Below are 17584 nucleotides of genomic sequence, written 5' to 3'. Positions count from 1 at the left end.
ATTGTCACCAGAAGAGCAGTACAAAATGTACAAGTGATATATTAAAATCATCTTTCCAGCTTGAATTTCAATGATGCTTTGGTGCAACAATTTTGTGAGAAACATCTTCACCCATAAAGAAAGATTTTCTTAATTCCTTACCTGTGTGCTGATTAGATATCACCTTGTTTTCACATTAAACAGACTTCCACATGAGCCAGTGACGTTTATGTTTCCTGGTGTCAACCTGTATTATTTCAGAAGACATTGAAATGAGGATGCATCTTGCTGCTTTTCCAATGAAGCAAGTTTAATTCAGTAATAGGTGAAAAACCATTCCTACAAAGGTGTTAATCAGAGACTTGGCTTTGTGGACACTTTTCAGAGAGCAAATTTGTTAGCATAAACATAAAATCAGAAAATGAAGAGCTGTTTAATCACTCAATTGGACTTTTCTGCCAGTATAATTTTTTTTCTCTGCAACCCACTGCTAAATTGTGCTTCCTAGCTGTTTTTTTTATAAAATCACTTAATCAAATCTAACTCTGATTACATCAGAGAAGGCCAGGTACCCTACACCATAAGAGGGGGTTTGAAATTTTGACTTGTCTACTTAAAGATCACCAAAATCTAATTACAAGGTCAATTACATGCCTGGGTGGGATTGAACCACCAACCTTTTGGTTAATAGCCTAACATGCTAACCGATTGCGCCACAGAGACACCTTGCAAAAGTAGATACTGACAAAGGCAAATAAGTATTCATCTAGAACGTTTCCTAGAAAAACTTTATAAAGTCAATAATCTGGAGAATTTTTGTAAGAAACACATTGGTACTTTCCCATGATGAGTGAGTGCTTCAGGATCTCTTGCACTTACATGGGCTATTAACCAAAAGGTTGGTGGTTCAATCCCACCCAGGGACGTATTTGACCTTGTGATCAGATTTTGGTGATCTTTAAGTAGACAAGTCAAAATTTCAAACCCCCTCTTATGGTGTAGGGTACCTGGCCTTCTCTGACGTAATCATAGTTAGATTTAATTAAGTGATTTTATAAAAAAAACAGCTAGGAAGCACAATTTAGCAGTGGGTTGCAGAGAAAAAAATAACATTTTAAACCTACCGGTAATTTTTTTTTCTCGTAGTCCGTAGAGGATGCTGGGGACTCCGTAAGGACCATGGGGGATAGACGGGCTCCGAAGGAGACATGGGCACTATAAGAAAGACTTTAGATCTGGGTGTGCACTGGCTCCTCCCTCTATGCCCCTCCTCCAGACCTCAGTTAGAGAAACTGTGCCCAGAGGAAACGGACAGTACGAGGAAAAATATGTGTTCTCCCTGCAGTTGTTGTCCCCAGATGAGAGTTCCCTTGTGCTGCCTCAGTTGAATCTCCTTTACTTGACAGAGATGTGCCTGAGCAGCAGCCCTCCCCAGCCCTATCCCAAATCATACTTATTTTGCATAGGAGATACCATGGTCATGAAGATTGTTCTCCCAGGGTGAGGTTCATTCATTGCATTCTGGGTATGCTGACCCCTGTGATTTCCCCAAATGTGGGAAACTCGACTGCATTATTTGTCGTAGTGGGGGACTGTGTTTGTGCTTTCTTCTGGTCAGCTCTGTTAAAAGTCAGATTTCTTTGTCTCAGATCTTCCTCTAGCCTTGTTCTTCTTTCGAGAGTTCCCTTGTGCTGCCTCAGTTAGATCTCCTTCACTTGACAGTGGGGTGCCCGAGCAGCGACCCTCCCCAGCTCTAGCCCAACTCCTACTTACCTGCCAGGTGAGATACTATGATCAGGAAGGTGCTTCTCCCAGGGCAAGGCTCACCCATTGCACTCTGGGTGTGCTGCCCCTGCGATTTCCCCAAATGTGGGAAACTTGACTGCATAATTTGTGTTTCCCCTGGTCGGCTCTCGTATAATTCAGATCTCTTTGTCTCAGGTCTCTCTCCAGCCTAGTTTGCTGTCGGTTTCCACTTCTTTTTTCTTGAGCCCCTCCCTTCTATACCCTTGTGCACTATCCTGACTTCTCCTCCCGTCTGCTTACTTTGTGCCTTCCAATGCACAATGCAAACTACAGGTAGTGCTGCAGGGCCCACACCCTTTTACCTGCCTTACAGAGCAGCTCTGGAGCTGTTACAGTGCCCAGCTGCTGCAAGAAATCAGCTTGAATGCTTCAGGGGCTGGGGCATGTCCAACATGAGCCCCACACCGAATGAGGGTGGGGGTGTTTAATGTGAACTAGGGGTCATCCAAGCGCCGCAAAAGGCCGCCATGCCCTGCATACCCCTTTTCTCTTTTCATATGCAGATGAGGGTTGAAGCCAACTTTGGCCCACTGCTTGGATGACATCACCATATGCAAATCCGTCTTCTGCAGACCTTCCCCCAGGAATGCTTGTACTAGTTGTTGCATTTGGTTTGTTGTTTGGGGGTGCTTCAGTATTAGGCAGCCTTCTGCCCTCCCATGTTCATCTGAAAATATGTGTTCTCCCTGCAGTTGTTGTCCCCAGATGAGAGTTCCCTTGTGCTGCCTCAGTTGAATCTCCTTTACTTGACAGAGATGTGCCTGAGCAGCGGCCCTCCCCAGCCCTATCCCAAATCATACTTATTTTGCATAGTAGATACCATGGTCATGAAGATTGTTCTCCCAGGGTGAGGTTCATTCATTGCATTCTGGGTATGCTGACCCCTGTGATTTCCCCAAATGTGGGAAACTCGACTGCATTATTTGTGGTAGTGGGGGACTGCGTTTGTGCTTTCCTCTGATCAGCTCTGGTAAAAGTCAGATTTATTTGTCTCAGATCTTCCTCTAGCCTTGTTCTTCTTTCGAGAGTTCCCTTGTGCTGCCTCAGTTGGATCTCCTTCACTTGAAAGGGGGGCGCCCGAGCAGCGATCCTCCCCAGCTCTAGCCCAACTCCTACTTACCTGCCAGGTGAGATACTATGATCATGAAGGTGCTTCTCCCAGGGAAAGGCTCACCCATTGCACTCTGGGTGTGCTGCTCCTGTGATTTCCCCAAATGTGGGAAACTTGACTGCATAATTTGTGTTTCCTCTGGTCGGCTGTCGTATAATTCAGATCTCTTTGTCTCAGGTCTCTCTCGAGCCTAGTTTGCTGTGTGTTTCCACTTCTCTTTTCTTGAGCCGCTCCCTTCTATGCCCTTGCGCACTATCCTGACTTCTCCCGTCTGCTTACTTTGTGCCTTCCAACGCACAATGCGAACTACAGGTAGTGCGGCAGGTCCCACACCCTTTTACTTGCCTTACAGAGCAGCTCTGGAGATGTTACAGTGCCCAGCTGCTGCAAGAAATCAGCTTGAATGCTTCAGGGGCTGGGGCATAGCCAACATGAGCCCCACACCGAAGGAGGGTGGAGGTGTTTAATGCGAACTAGGGGTCATCCAAGCGCCGCAAAAGGCCGCCATGCCCTGCACGCCCATTTTTCTCTTTTCAAATGCAGACGAGGGATGAAGCCAACTTTGACCCACTGCTTGGATGACATCACCATATGCAAATCCATCTGCTGCAGGCCTTCCCCCAGGAATGCTTGCACTAGTTGTTGCATTTGGTTTGTTGTTTGGGGGTGCTTCAGTATTAGGCAGCCTTCTGCCCTCCCATGTTCATCTGAAAATATGTGTTCTCCCTGCAGTTGTTGTCCCCAGATGAGAGTTCCCTTGTGCTGCCTCAGTTGAATCTCCTTTACTTGACAGAGATGTGCCTGAGCAGCGGCCCTCCCCAGCCCTATCCCAAATCATACTTATTTTGCATAGTAGATACCATGGTCATGAAGATTGTTCTCCCAGGGTGAGGTTCATTCATTGCATTCTGGGTATGCTGACCCCTGTGATTTCCCCAAATGTGGGAAACTCGACTGCATTATTTGTGGTAGTGGGGGACTGTGTTTGTGCTTTCCTCTGATCAGCTCTGGTAAAAGTCAGATTTATTTGTCTCAGATCTTCCTCTAGCCTTGTTCTTCTTTCGAGAGTTCCCTTGTGCTGCCTCAGTTGGATCTCCTTCACTTGAAAGGGGGGCGCCCGAGCAGCGATCCTCCCCAGCTCTAGCCCAACTCCTACTTACCTGCCAGGTGAGATACTATGATCAGGAAGGTGCTTCTCCCAGGGAAAGGCTCACCCATTGCACTCTGGGTGTGCTGCTCCTGTGATTTCCCCAAATGTGGGAAACTTGACCCCAGCATTCTCTACGGACTAAGAGAAAAGGATGCCCTTGCGCACTATCCTGACTTCTCCTCCCGTCTGCTTACTTTGTGCCTTCCAACGCACAATGCTAACTACAGGTGGTGCTGCAGGGCCCACACCCTTTTACTTGCCTTACAGTACAGCTCTGGAGCTGTTACAGTGCCCAGCTGCTGCAAGAAATCAGCTTGAATGCTTCAGGGGATGGGGCATGGCCAACATGAGCCCCACACCAAAGGAGGGTGGGGGTGTTTAATGCGAACTAGGGGTCATCCAAGCACCGCAAAAGGCCGCCATGCCCTGCATGCCCCTTTTCTCTTTTCATATGCAGATGAGGGTTCCAGCCAACTTTGGCCCACTGTTTGGAAGACATCACCGTATGCAAATCCGTCTGCTGCAGACGTTCCCCCAGGAATGCTTGTACTAGTTGTTGCATATGGTTTGATATTTAATGGTGCTTCAGTATTAGGCAGCCTTCCGCCCTCCCATGTTCATCTGAAAAGATGTGGTCTCCCTGCAGTTGTTGTCCCCAGACGAGAGTTCCCTTGTGCTTCCTCAGTTGAATCTCCTTTACTTGACGGGGGAGGGGCTGCCCGAGCAGCCACCCTCCCCAGCCCTATCCCAACTCATACTTATTTTGCATATGAGATCTCTTGATCATGAAGATTGTTCTCACAGGGTGAGGTTCATCCATTATATTTTAAAATAGGAAGGTACAAATTACATATTTGAATTGCATCTATGTGCTGGATTCAAATGTCCCCCCCCCCCCCTTCCTTTCTCTATTGTGCCCGTCAGCAGCTATTCTAAGGTTGCTGCCAATGGGTGTGACACATTAATTTCTTCTGTGGGGTACACTGGACTCCACAAGGATTCACATTGGGGTGTAGAGTAGGATCTTGATCTGAGGCACCAACCGGCTCAAAGCTTTTGACTGTTCCCAAGATGCTCAGCGCATCCTCCTCTATAACCCCGCTTCCATGAACAGGGAGCTCAGTTTGTAGTTGGTTCCTTCAGTAGCAGGCCACTCAACATGGGCCTGCCTCAGGCAGCATATTCTTAGCTATTAATTTTGACAAGAAAAGAAGAACTTGTTTTATGAGAATCTACAAGGGCTGCAGCAGGCTAGGTCTAATAGACATCTTTACTGCAGCTTCATCACTCCCAGCGGTGCTGTATACTCCCGTGCCCTGGTTGCTTGGTCACTGCAGCGGAGGCTCCGGTTTCTTCCTAAGGTCAGTCACACACACACCGCCCTTCCTGATCACGAGGCCGCTGATGAAGGGGAGCGTGGCCGTAGGGGGTGGGCCGTGTGCGCACTGGCGTGGACACTGATTACTGGGCAGCCGCTCCACTAGCCACCAGGTACAGTTAAGGAGCACAGGTCTGGGGTTTTTTCTCCTATATTAACCCAATTTTGTACTGCCCGCAGCGCATTGTGATAGGTAATAGGGCCTGATTCAGGTTGGATTGCAATCACAATAAGCGATCCAACTGCAAAAATTGCTAAGAGCATACGCATGTGCCTGCATTTTCTGCGGCACCCCGCAGAGAATGCGATCACCTCTGCCTGTCAATCGGGGCGGGGGGGGGAGAGGGGGGTCAGCAACACTCCATTTCCAAGTCAGGGATGGAGCGGTGCAGGGGCAAGGCTTCAAAATGGGGTCTGCAATGGAGGAGACACAGGGGGCGTGGTCACAGCGGCTGTATGACATCACATTCAGCCGCTGTGATAACAAAAATGGTGGCGGCTTCCTGCGCGCACATACAGTCTGCACCAGCAGGAGGCTACACCATTTTTTATGATCACGCTGAACTGCAGTGCGACTGCAATTACAGCATGGTCAAGAAGGGAGGCTGGGTTGCCATGCCCTGTCACTGTGCAGGAGCCAGCGCCGCTCACACACTAGTCCCCGGGTGCAGCCCCCAACCCCCGGGACACCCGGAGCAACAAAATGTAGATTCAGGCCACCAGGCCACGCCCCTACCTATGAAACCATGCCTCCTTTTTACCATTGCGCTGCTTATCTGCGCGCACTGCATTACAATCTCCCTCGCCACCTCTCTGGGTGTCACCAGTGATAGTGCCACCTCTGCCATGCTTGTAGCAGCTGGTCCTAAGATCTACGCCTCAAGCCCTGAGTGTTTGCCCTTGTGACTTGTTGATCACGAACTCCACGTGGTTTACACTGGTCCGAGGCAGGCTCGGTTGTTCCCGCCTGACTCGGAAAACCTGAACAAGGGAAAATGTCTTCATCCCGCTGTTGGATTCTCGCGAGATTCGGATTCCATATAAAGAGCTGCGCGTTGCCGCCATTTTTACTCGTGCATTGAAGAGAGAGCGGAGAGGACGTGGCTATGTTCTCTCAGTGGAAATCTCAATATCAGTGCTCAGTATCAGTGGTTACTTATTGCTGCTCAGTAATACTAGTAGTGTGTCTCTCCTGCTCAGTGTCAGTTCTCAGTAGTATCCTCATCAGTGCTCAGTATCACTGCTCATTGTCTTGTGCTGCATTGTGGTGCTCAGCATACTACAGTACATTACTAATAGTCCAGTGCTGCATCTTGCTGCTCAGTGTCAGTTCTAGTATCCTCATCAGTGCTCACTATCAATGCTCATTGCATTGTGGTGTTCTGTATACTACAGTAACATAGTAATATAGTAACATAGTTTTTGAGGTTGAATAGAGGCAAATTGCCCATCGTGTTCAACCTGTTTTAAGTTGTGATGATTCTACATACTTGCTGAATAATGTTTTATGACTAGTTAGCTACTATAACTCATGTTACCCCCGGATTAACCATGTTGATATTTTAAGTATTATAACCTTGGATAGCTTTTTCATTCAGAAATGTATCCATTCCTTTTTTAAATCCAATTACAGAGTCCGCCATTACCACCTTCCCTGTCAGGGAATTCCACATCCTGATTGCCCTAACAGTGAAGAACCCTTTCCTCCATTGCGTTCTGAACTTTCCTCCAGTCGCAGCGAGTGACCACGTGTTCTTTTAATAAATAATTCCTCTGATAACTCTTTGTTATGTATCTTTACATATTTGAAGATATTAATAATATCTCCTCTTAGGCACCTCTTTTCTAGTGTATACATATTCAGCCTAGTAAGTCTTTCCTTATAGTCCAGTACTTTTAGGCCTTTAATCAATTTAGCCTTCAGGATCTCTTGCACTTCCATGAGCAGCAGAGTAGTGCAATGGAAGCATGCTGGGCCCATAACCCAGAGGTCGATTGATCGAAACTATCCTCTGCTATGTGCATTTTTTTTTTTTTTTTTTTTATAATTAAAGTAATCAAAAACTGGGATTGGGCTCTTTTACTTTTACTTAAAGTACAATAACTTTTATCATTTTAATTTGTTTTAATAGTATATTGACAGCATTGTTTTCTTTAAAAAATCCACTTAATTTTCTTTACCCTATTACTGAAATGGTAATTGACAAAAACAAACTACATTGTCACCAGAAGAGCAATGCAAAATGTACAAGTGATATATTAAAATCATCTTCCATCTTGAATTTCAATGATGCATTGGGACAACAATTTTGTGAGAAACATCTTCACCCATAAAGAAAGATTTTCTTAATTCCTTACCTGTGTGCTGATTAGATATTACCTTGTTTTCACATTAAACAGACTTCCACATGAGAAAGCAGCAAGGATGCAGTGACATTTATGTTTCCTGGTGTCAACCTGTATTATTTCAGTAGACATTGAAATGAGGATGCATCTTGCTGCCTTTCCAATGTAGCAAGTTTAATTCAGTAATAGGTGAAAAAACATTCCTACAAAGGTGTTAATCTGAGACTTGGCTTTGTGGACACTTTTCAGAGAGCAAATTTGTTAGCATAAAAATAAAGTCAGAAAATGAAGAGCTGTTTAATCACTCAATTGGACTTTTCTGCCAGCATATTTTTTTTTCTCTGCAACCCACTGCTAAATTGTGCTTCCTAGCTGTTTTTTATAAAATCACCTAATCAAATCTAACTCTGATTACATCAGAGAAGGCCAGGTACCCTACACCATAAGAGGGGGTTTGAAATTTTGACTTGTCTACTTAAAGATCACCAAAATCTGATCACAAGGTCAAAAACATCCCTGGGTGGGATTGAACCACCAACCTTTTGGTTAATAGCAAAACATGCTAACCGATTGCACAACAGAGACACCTCGTAAAAGTACATACTGACAAAGGCTAATAAGCATTCATCTAGAACGTTTCCTAGAAAAACTTTAAAAAGTCAATAATCTGGAGAGTTTTTGTAAGAAACACATTGGTACTTTCCCATGATGAGTGAGTGCTTCAGGATCTCTTGCATTTACATGAGCAGCAGAGTACTGCAACGGAAGCATGCTGGGCCCATAACCCAGAGGTAGGCAGATTGAAACTATCCTCTGCTATATGCATTGTTTTTTGTTAATTAAAGTAATCCAAAACTGGGATTGATATTTTGGCTCTTTTATTTTTACTTAAAGTACAATAACTTTTACCATTTTAATTTGTTTTAATAGTATATTGACAGTATTGTTTTCTTTCAAAAATCCACTTAATTTTCTTTACCCTATTATTAAAATGGTAATTGACAAAAACAAACTACATTGTCACCAGAAGAGCAGTACAAAATGTACAAGTGATATATTAAAATCATCTTTCCAGCTTGAATTTCAATGATGCTTTGGTGCAACAATTTTGTGAGAAACATCTTCACCCATAAAGAAAGATTTTCTTAATTCCTTACCTGTGTGCTGATTAGATATCACCTTGTTTTCACATTAAACAGACTTCCACATGAGCCAGTGACGTTTATGTTTCCTGGTGTCAACCTGTATTATTTCAGAAGACATTGAAATGAGGATGCATCTTGCTGCTTTTCCAATGAAGCAAGTTTAATTCAGTAATAGGTGAAAAACCATTCCTACAAAGGTGTTAATCAGAGACTTGGCTTTGTGGACACTTTTCAGAGAGCAAATTTGTTAGCATAAACATAAAATCAGAAAATGAAGAGCTGTTTAATCACTCAATTGGACTTTTCTGCCAGTATAATTTTTTTTCTCTGCAACCCACTGCTAAATTGTGCTTCCTAGCTGTTTTTTTTATAAAATCACTTAATCAAATCTAACTCTGATTACATCAGAGAAGGCCAGGTACCCTACACCATAAGAGGGGGTTTGAAATTTTGACTTGTCTACTTAAAGATCACCAAAATCTAATTACAAGGTCAATTACATGCCTGGGTGGGATTGAACCACCAACCTTTTGGTTAATAGCCTAACATGCTAACCGATTGCGCCACAGAGACACCTTGCAAAAGTAGATACTGACAAAGGCAAATAAGTATTCATCTAGAACGTTTCCTAGAAAAACTTTATAAAGTCAATAATCTGGAGAATTTTTGTAAGAAACACATTGGTACTTTCCCATGATGAGTGAGTGCTTCAGGATCTCTTGCACTTACATGGGCTATTAACCAAAAGGTTGGTGGTTCAATCCCACCCAGGGACGTATTTGACCTTGTGATCAGATTTTGGTGATCTTTAAGTAGACAAGTCAAAATTTCAAACCCCCTCTTATGGTGTAGGGTACCTGGCCTTCTCTGGCGTAATCATAGTTAGATTTAATTAAGTGATTTTATAAAAAAAACAGCTAGGAAGCACAATTTAGCAGTGGGTTGCAGAGAAAAAAATAACATTTTAAACCTACCGGTAATTTTTTTTTCTCGTAGTCCGTAGAGGATGCTGGGGACTCCGTAAGGACCATGGGGGATAGACGGGCTCCGAAGGAGACATGGGCACTATAAGAAAGACTTTAGATCTGGGTGTGCACTGGCTCCTCCCTCTATGCCCCTCCTCCAGACCTCAGTTAGAGAAACTGTGCCCAGAGGAAACGGACAGTACGAGGAAAAATATGTGTTCTCCCTGCAGTTGTTGTCCCCAGATGAGAGTTCCCTTGTGCTGCCTCAGTTGAATCTCCTTTACTTGACAGAGATGTGCCTGAGCAGCAGCCCTCCCCAGCCCTATCCCAAATCATACTTATTTTGCATAGGAGATACCATGGTCATGAAGATTGTTCTCCCAGGGTGAGGTTCATTCATTGCATTCTGGGTATGCTGACCCCTGTGATTTCCCCAAATGTGGGAAACTCGACTGCATTATTTGTCGTAGTGGGGGACTGTGTTTGTGCTTTCTTCTGGTCAGCTCTGTTAAAAGTCAGATTTCTTTGTCTCAGATCTTCCTCTAGCCTTGTTCTTCTTTCGAGAGTTCCCTTGTGCTGCCTCAGTTAGATCTCCTTCACTTGACAGTGGGGTGCCCGAGCAGCGACCCTCCCCAGCTCTAGCCCAACTCCTACTTACCTGCCAGGTGAGATACTATGATCAGGAAGGTGCTTCTCCCAGGGCAAGGCTCACCCATTGCACTCTGGGTGTGCTGCCCCTGCGATTTCCCCAAATGTGGGAAACTTGACTGCATAATTTGTGTTTCCCCTGGTCGGCTCTCGTATAATTCAGATCTCTTTGTCTCAGGTCTCTCTCCAGCCTAGTTTGCTGTCGGTTTCCACTTCTTTTTTCTTGAGCCCCTCCCTTCTATACCCTTGTGCACTATCCTGACTTCTCCTCCCGTCTGCTTACTTTGTGCCTTCCAATGCACAATGCAAACTACAGGTAGTGCTGCAGGGCCCACACCCTTTTACCTGCCTTACAGAGCAGCTCTGGAGCTGTTACAGTGCCCAGCTGCTGCAAGAAATCAGCTTGAATGCTTCAGGGGCTGGGGCATGTCCAACATGAGCCCCACACCGAATGAGGGTGGGGGTGTTTAATGTGAACTAGGGGTCATCCAAGCGCCGCAAAAGGCCGCCATGCCCTGCATACCCCTTTTCTCTTTTCATATGCAGATGAGGGTTGAAGCCAACTTTGGCCCACTGCTTGGATGACATCACCATATGCAAATCCGTCTTCTGCAGACCTTCCCCCAGGAATGCTTGTACTAGTTGTTGCATTTGGTTTGTTGTTTGGGGGTGCTTCAGTATTAGGCAGCCTTCTGCCCTCCCATGTTCATCTGAAAATATGTGTTCTCCCTGCAGTTGTTGTCCCCAGATGAGAGTTCCCTTGTGCTGCCTCAGTTGAATCTCCTTTACTTGACAGAGATGTGCCTGAGCAGCGGCCCTCCCCAGCCCTATCCCAAATCATACTTATTTTGCATAGTAGATACCATGGTCATGAAGATTGTTCTCCCAGGGTGAGGTTCATTCATTGCATTCTGGGTATGCTGACCCCTGTGATTTCCCCAAATGTGGGAAACTCGACTGCATTATTTGTGGTAGTGGGGGACTGCGTTTGTGCTTTCCTCTGATCAGCTCTGGTAAAAGTCAGATTTATTTGTCTCAGATCTTCCTCTAGCCTTGTTCTTCTTTCGAGAGTTCCCTTGTGCTGTCTCAGTTGGATCTCCTTCACTTGAAAGGGGGGCGCCCGAGCAGCGATCCTCCCCAGCTCTAGCCCAACTCCTACTTACCTGCCAGGTGAGATACTATGATCATGAAGGTGCTTCTCCCAGGGAAAGGCTCACCCATTGCACTCTGGGTGTGCTGCTCCTGTGATTTCCCCAAATGTGGGAAACTTGACTGCATAATTTGTGTTTCCTCTGGTCGGCTGTCGTATAATTCAGATCTCTTTGTCTCAGGTCTCTCTCGAGCCTAGTTTGCTGTGTGTTTCCACTTCTCTTTTCTTGAGCCGCTCCCTTCTATGCCCTTGCGCACTATCCTGACTTCTCCCGTCTGCTTACTTTGTGCCTTCCAACGCACAATGCGAACTACAGGTAGTGCGGCAGGTCCCACACCCTTTTACTTGCCTTACAGAGCAGCTCTGGAGATGTTACAGTGCCCAGCTGCTGCAAGAAATCAGCTTGAATGCTTCAGGGGCTGGGGCATAGCCAACATGAGCCCCACACCGAAGGAGGGTGGAGGTGTTTAATGCGAACTAGGGGTCATCCAAGCGCCGCAAAAGGCCGCCATGCCCTGCACGCCCATTTTTCTCTTTTCAAATGCAGACGAGGGATGAAGCCAACTTTGACCCACTGCTTGGATGACATCACCATATGCAAATCCATCTGCTGCAGGCCTTCCCCCAGGAATGCTTGCACTAGTTGTTGCATTTGGTTTGTTGTTTGGGGGTGCTTCAGTATTAGGCAGCCTTCTGCCCTCCCATGTTCATCTGAAAATATGTGTTCTCCCTGCAGTTGTTGTCCCCAGATGAGAGTTCCCTTGTGCTGCCTCAGTTGAATCTCCTTTACTTGACAGAGATGTGCCTGAGCAGCGGCCCTCCCCAGCCCTATCCCAAATCATACTTATTTTGCATAGTAGATACCATGGTCATGAAGATTGTTCTCCCAGGGTGAGGTTCATTCATTGCATTCTGGGTATGCTGACCCCTGTGATTTCCCCAAATGTGGGAAACTCGACTGCATTATTTGTGGTAGTGGGGGACTGTGTTTGTGCTTTCCTCTGATCAGCTCTGGTAAAAGTCAGATTTATTTGTCTCAGATCTTCCTCTAGCCTTGTTCTTCTTTCGAGAGTTCCCTTGTGCTGCCTCAGTTGGATCTCCTTCACTTGAAAGGGGGGCGCCCGAGCAGCGATCCTCCCCAGCTCTAGCCCAACTCCTACTTACCTGCCAGGTGAGATACTATGATCAGGAAGGTGCTTCTCCCAGGGAAAGGCTCACCCATTGCACTCTGGGTGTGCTGCTCCTGTGATTTCCCCAAATGTGGGAAACTTGACCCCAGCATTCTCTACGGACTAAGAGAAAAGGATGCCCTTGCGCACTATCCTGACTTCTCCTCCCGTCTGCTTACTTTGTGCCTTCCAACGCACAATGCTAACTACAGGTGGTGCTGCAGGGCCCACACCCTTTTACTTGCCTTACAGTACAGCTCTGGAGCTGTTACAGTGCCCAGCTGCTGCAAGAAATCAGCTTGAATGCTTCAGGGGATGGGGCATGGCCAACATGAGCCCCACACCAAAGGAGGGTGGGGGTGTTTAATGCGAACTAGGGGTCATCCAAGCACCGCAAAAGGCCGCCATGCCCTGCATGCCCCTTTTCTCTTTTCATATGCAGATGAGGGTTCCAGCCAACTTTGGCCCACTGTTTGGAAGACATCACCGTATGCAAATCCGTCTGCTGCAGACGTTCCCCCAGGAATGCTTGTACTAGTTGTTGCATATGGTTTGATATTTAATGGTGCTTCAGTATTAGGCAGCCTTCCGCCCTCCCATGTTCATCTGAAAAGATGTGGTCTCCCTGCAGTTGTTGTCCCCAGACGAGAGTTCCCTTGTGCTTCCTCAGTTGAATCTCCTTTACTTGACGGGGGAGGGGCTGCCCGAGCAGCCACCCTCCCCAGCCCTATCCCAACTCATACTTATTTTGCATATGAGATCTCTTGATCATGAAGATTGTTCTCACAGGGTGAGGTTCATCCATTATATTTTAAAATAGGAAGGTACAAATTACATATTTGAATTGCATCTATGTGCTGGATTCAAATGTCCCCCCCCCCCCCTTCCTTTCTCAATTGTGCCCGTCAGCAGCTATTCTAAGGTTGCTGCCAATGGGTGTGACACATTAATTTCTTCTGTGGGGTACACTGGACTCCACAAGGATTCACATTGGGGTGTAGAGTAGGATCTTGATCTGAGGCACCAACCGGCTCAAAGCTTTTGACTGTTCCCAAGATGCTCAGCGCATCCTCCTCTATAACCCCGCTTCCATGAACAGGGAGCTCAGTTTGTAGTTGGTTCCTTCAGTAGCAGGCCACTCAACAGGGGCCTGCCTCAGGCAGCATATTCTTAGCTATTAATTTTGACAAGAAAAGAAGAACTTGTTTTATGAGAATCTACAAGGGCTGCAGCAGGCTAGGTCTAATAGACATCTTTACTGCAGCTTCATCACTCCCAGCGGTGCTGTATACTCCCGTGCCCTGGTTGCTTGGTCACTGCAGCGGAGGCTCCGGTTTCTTCCTAAGGTCAGTCACACACACACCGCCCTTCCTGATCACGAGGCCGCTGATGAAGGGGAGCGTGGCCGTAGGGGGTGGGCCGTGTGCGCACTGGCGTGGACACTGATTACTGGGCAGCCGCTCCACTAGCCACCAGGTACAGTTAAGGAGCACAGGTCTGGGGTTTTTTCTCCTATATTAACCCAATTTTGTACTGCCCGCAGCGCATTGTGATAGGTAATAGGGCCTGATTCAGGTTGGATTGCAATCACAATAAGCGATCCAACTGCAAAAATTGCTAAGAGCATACGCATGTGCCTGCATTTTCTGCGGCACCCCGCAGAGAATGCGATCACCTCTGCCTGTCAATCGGGGCGGGGGGGGGAGAAGGGGGTCAGCAACACTCCATTTCCAAGTCAGGGATGGAGCGGTGCAGGGGCAAGGCTTCAAAATGGGGTCTGCAATGGAGGAGACACAGGGGGCGTGGTCACAGCGGCTGTATGACATCACATTCAGCCGCTGTGATAACAAAAATGGTGGCGGCTTCCTGCGCGCACATACAGTCTGCACCAGCAGGAGGCTACACCATTTTTTATGATCACGCTGAACTGCAGTGCGACTGCAATTACAGCATGGTCAAGAAGGGAGGCTGGGTTGCCATGCCCTGTCACTGTGCAGGAGCCAGCGCCGCTCACACACTAGTCCCCGGGTGCAGCCCCCAACCCCCGGGACACCCGGAGCAACAAAATGTAGATTCAGGCCACCAGGCCACGCCCCTACCTATGAAACCATGCCTCCTTTTTACCATTGCGCTGCTTATCTGCGCGCACTGCATTACAATCTCCCTCGCCACCTCTCTGGGTGTCACCAGTGATAGTGCCACCTCTGCCATGCTTGTAGCAGCTGGTCCTAAGATCTACGCCTCAAGCCCTGAGTGTTTGCCCTTGTGACTTGTTGATCACGAACTCCACGTGGTTTACACTGGTCCGAGGCAGGCTCGGTTGTTCCCGCCTGACTCGGAAAACCTGAACAAGGGAAAATGTCTTCATCCCGCTGTTGGATTCTCGCGAGATTCGGATTCCATATAAAGAGCTGCGCGTTGCCGCCATTTTTACTCGTGCATTGAAGAGAGAGCGGAGAGGACGTGGCTATGTTCTCTCAGTGGAAATCTCAATATCAGTGCTCAGTATCAGTGGTTACTTATTGCTGCTCAGTAATACTAGTAGTGTGTCTCTCCTGCTCAGTGTCAGTTCTCAGTAGTATCCTCATCAGTGCTCAGTATCACTGCTCATTGTCTTGTGCTGCATTGTGGTGCTCAGCATACTACAGTACATTACTAATAGTCCAGTGCTGCATCTTGCTGCTCAGTGTCAGTTCTAGTATCCTCATCAGTGCTCACTATCAATGCTCATTGCATTGTGGTGTTCTGTATACTACAGTAACATAGTAATATAGTAACATAGTTTTTGAGGTTGAATAGAGGCAAATTGCCCATCGTGTTCAACCTGTTTTAAGTTGTGATGATTCTACATACTTGCTGAATAATGTTTTATGACTAGTTAGCTACTATAACTCATGTTACCCCCGGATTAACCATGTTGATATTTTAAGTATTATAACCTTGGATAGCTTTTTCATTCAGAAATGTATCCATTCCTTTTTTAAATCCAATTACAGAGTCCGCCATTACCACCTTCCCTGTCAGGGAATTCCACATCCTGATTGCCCTAACAGTGAAGAACCCTTTCCTCCATTGCGTTCTGAACTTTCCTCCAGTCGCAGCGAGTGACCACGTGTTCTTTTAATAAATAATTCCTCTGATAACTCTTTGTTATGTATCTTTACATATTTGAAGATATTAATAATATCTCCTCTTAGGCACCTCTTTTCTAGTGTATACATATTCAGCCTAGTAAGTCTTTCCTTATAGTCCAGTACTTTTAGGCCTTTAATCAATTTAGCCTTCAGGATCTCTTGCACTTCCATGAGCAGCAGAGTAGTGCAATGGAAGCATGCTGGGCCCATAACCCAGAGGTCGATTGATCGAAACTATCCTCTGCTATGTGCATTTTTTTTTTTTTTTATAATTAAAGTAATCAAAAACTGGGATTGGGCTCTTTTACTTTTACTTAAAGTACAATAACTTTTATCATTTTAATTTGTTTTAATAGTATATTGACAGCATTGTTTTCTTTAAAAAATCCACTTAATTTTCTTTACCCTATTACTGAAATGGTAATTGACAAAAACAAACTACATTGTCACCAGAAGAGTAATGCAAAATGTACAAGTGATATATTAAAATCATCTTCCATCTTGAATTTCAATGATGCATTGGGACAACAATTTTGTGAGAAACATCTTCACCCATAAAGAAAGATTTTCTTAATTCCTTACCTGTGTGCTGATTAGATATTACCTTGTTTTCACATTAAACAGACTTCCACATGAGAAAGCAGCAAGGATGCAGTGACATTTATGTTTCCTGGTGTCAACCTGTATTATTTCAGTAGACATTGAAATGAGGATGCATCTTGCTGCCTTTCCAATGTAGCAAGTTTAATTCAGTAATAGGTGAAAAAACATTCCTACAAAGGTGTTAATCTGAGACTTGGCTTTGTGGACACTTTTCAGAGAGCAAATTTGTTAGCATAAAAATAAAGTCAGAAAATGAAGAGCTGTTTAATCACTCAATTGGACTTTTCTGCCAGCATATTTTTTTTTCTCTGCAACCCACTGCTAAATTGTGCTTCCTAGCTGTTTTTTATAAAATCACCTAATCAAATCTAACTCTGATTACATCAGAGAAGGCCAGGTACCCTACACCATAAGAGGGGGTTTGAAATTTTGACTTGTCTACTTAAAGATCACCAAAATCTGATCACAAGGTCAAAAACATCCCTGGGTGGGATTGAACCACCAACCTTTTGGTTAATAGCAAAACATGCTAACCGATTGCACAACAGAGACACCTCGTAAAAGTACATACTGACAAAGGCTAATAAGCATTCATCTAGAACGTTTCCTAGAAAAACTTTAAAAAGTCAATAATCTGGAGAGTTTTTGTAAGAAACACATTGGTACTTTCCCATGATGAGTGAGTGCTTCAGGATCTCTTGCATTTACATGAGCAGCAGAGTACTGCAACGGAAGCATGCTGGGCCCATAACCCAGAGGTAGGCAGATTGAAACTATCCTCTGCTATATGCATTGTTTTTTGTTAATTAAAGTAATCCAAAACTGGGATTGATATTTTGGCTCTTTTATTTTTACTTAAAGTACAATAACTTTTACCATTTTAATTTGTTTTAATAGTATATTGACAGTATTGTTTTCTTTCAAAAATCCACTTAATTTTCTTTACCCTATTATTAAAATGGTAATTGACAAAAACAAACTACATTGTCACCAGAAGAGC

The 17584-nt window shown here is 45.3% G+C and overlaps 10 non-coding genes and 2 pseudogenes across 10 annotated transcripts; all 12 read left to right on the top strand.

Moving 5' to 3' along the window:
- The first annotated feature begins 1428 nt into the window (after window positions 1-1428).
- Window positions 1429-1592, top strand: LOC134946536 (U1 spliceosomal RNA). Its single transcript, XR_010182227.1, has one exon. It is a non-coding gene; the product is annotated as a U1 spliceosomal RNA (small nuclear RNA).
- A 152-nt stretch (window positions 1593-1744) lies between these two features.
- On the top strand, window positions 1745-1907 carry LOC134946583 (U1 spliceosomal RNA). The gene has a single exon (XR_010182266.1). It is a non-coding gene; the product is annotated as a U1 spliceosomal RNA (small nuclear RNA).
- A 674-nt stretch (window positions 1908-2581) lies between these two features.
- LOC134946513 (U1 spliceosomal RNA) lies at window positions 2582-2745 on the top strand. The gene has a single exon (XR_010182208.1). It is a non-coding gene; the product is annotated as a U1 spliceosomal RNA (small nuclear RNA).
- A 152-nt stretch (window positions 2746-2897) lies between these two features.
- On the top strand, window positions 2898-3060 carry LOC134946588 (U1 spliceosomal RNA). Its single transcript, XR_010182269.1, has one exon. It is a non-coding gene; the product is annotated as a U1 spliceosomal RNA (small nuclear RNA).
- A 672-nt stretch (window positions 3061-3732) lies between these two features.
- On the top strand, window positions 3733-3896 carry LOC134946527 (U1 spliceosomal RNA). Its single transcript, XR_010182220.1, has one exon. It is a non-coding gene; the product is annotated as a U1 spliceosomal RNA (small nuclear RNA).
- A 152-nt stretch (window positions 3897-4048) lies between these two features.
- Window positions 4049-4178, top strand: LOC134946663 (U1 spliceosomal RNA; annotated as a pseudogene).
- A 6036-nt stretch (window positions 4179-10214) lies between these two features.
- Window positions 10215-10378, top strand: LOC134946534 (U1 spliceosomal RNA). The gene has a single exon (XR_010182226.1). It is a non-coding gene; the product is annotated as a U1 spliceosomal RNA (small nuclear RNA).
- Window positions 10379-10530: 152 nt separating this feature from the next.
- Window positions 10531-10693, top strand: LOC134946582 (U1 spliceosomal RNA). Its single transcript, XR_010182265.1, has one exon. It is a non-coding gene; the product is annotated as a U1 spliceosomal RNA (small nuclear RNA).
- A 674-nt stretch (window positions 10694-11367) lies between these two features.
- LOC134946512 (U1 spliceosomal RNA) lies at window positions 11368-11531 on the top strand. Its single transcript, XR_010182207.1, has one exon. It is a non-coding gene; the product is annotated as a U1 spliceosomal RNA (small nuclear RNA).
- A 152-nt stretch (window positions 11532-11683) lies between these two features.
- On the top strand, window positions 11684-11846 carry LOC134946586 (U1 spliceosomal RNA). The gene has a single exon (XR_010182268.1). It is a non-coding gene; the product is annotated as a U1 spliceosomal RNA (small nuclear RNA).
- Window positions 11847-12518: 672 nt separating this feature from the next.
- On the top strand, window positions 12519-12682 carry LOC134946526 (U1 spliceosomal RNA). The gene has a single exon (XR_010182219.1). It is a non-coding gene; the product is annotated as a U1 spliceosomal RNA (small nuclear RNA).
- Window positions 12683-12834: 152 nt separating this feature from the next.
- LOC134946662 (U1 spliceosomal RNA) lies at window positions 12835-12964 on the top strand (annotated as a pseudogene).
- The last annotated feature ends 4620 nt before the right edge of the window (window positions 12965-17584 follow it).

This window comes from Pseudophryne corroboree, chromosome 7 (genome assembly GCF_028390025.1).
Source record: "Pseudophryne corroboree isolate aPseCor3 chromosome 7, aPseCor3.hap2, whole genome shotgun sequence".
Classification (NCBI taxonomy): Eukaryota; Metazoa; Chordata; class Amphibia; order Anura; family Myobatrachidae; genus Pseudophryne; species Pseudophryne corroboree.
The sequence above is the reverse complement of the archived record's forward strand: the minus strand, read 5'-3'. Positions and strand labels throughout refer to the sequence as shown.